Source organism: Eumetopias jubatus, unplaced genomic scaffold (genome assembly GCF_037043125.1).
Source record: "Eumetopias jubatus isolate StellerSeaLion01/CBP00866 unplaced genomic scaffold, mEumJub1_p1.0 scaffold_11, whole genome shotgun sequence".
Lineage (NCBI taxonomy): Eukaryota > Metazoa > Chordata > Mammalia > Carnivora > Otariidae > Eumetopias > Eumetopias jubatus.
In genome coordinates this window covers 44,771,541-44,771,946 of record NW_028274817.1, presented here as the reverse complement: position 1 = coordinate 44,771,946, position 406 = coordinate 44,771,541, and positions in this window count along the sequence as shown.

Genomic DNA, 406 nt, shown 5'->3' with positions numbered 1-406 from the left:
GATTCAGCTTGGTTCTTTAATATTAAGGGAAACAAAGGAATGAGAAACCACCCCCGTTATTAACACTGAACCTAAGTCAGCTTATCACACAGGTGCTGTTAAACAAAGCCTGAAGTCAGAAGTCCATAACTTCATGCTACCCAACCTTGTCTCTAAATGTCGTAGAGGGAAAAACTGGTAATTCTCAACTCCACTGGAAGGTACCTGCAAAGTGGCGGGATTTCTTATTAAAGCAACCCACCACGGGCATGATAACATCAGCTGTGGCCTGTCCCTTCAGCCATAGTTCATCCCTGTTGGGAATATCTTCATTCAGTCCTGGGTGGGGGTGGGGCATGCAACAAAACCTTGGAGAAGAACCAGATTACATTTTAAGAAGGACCTAATGGGAGACCTAAGTAACAGC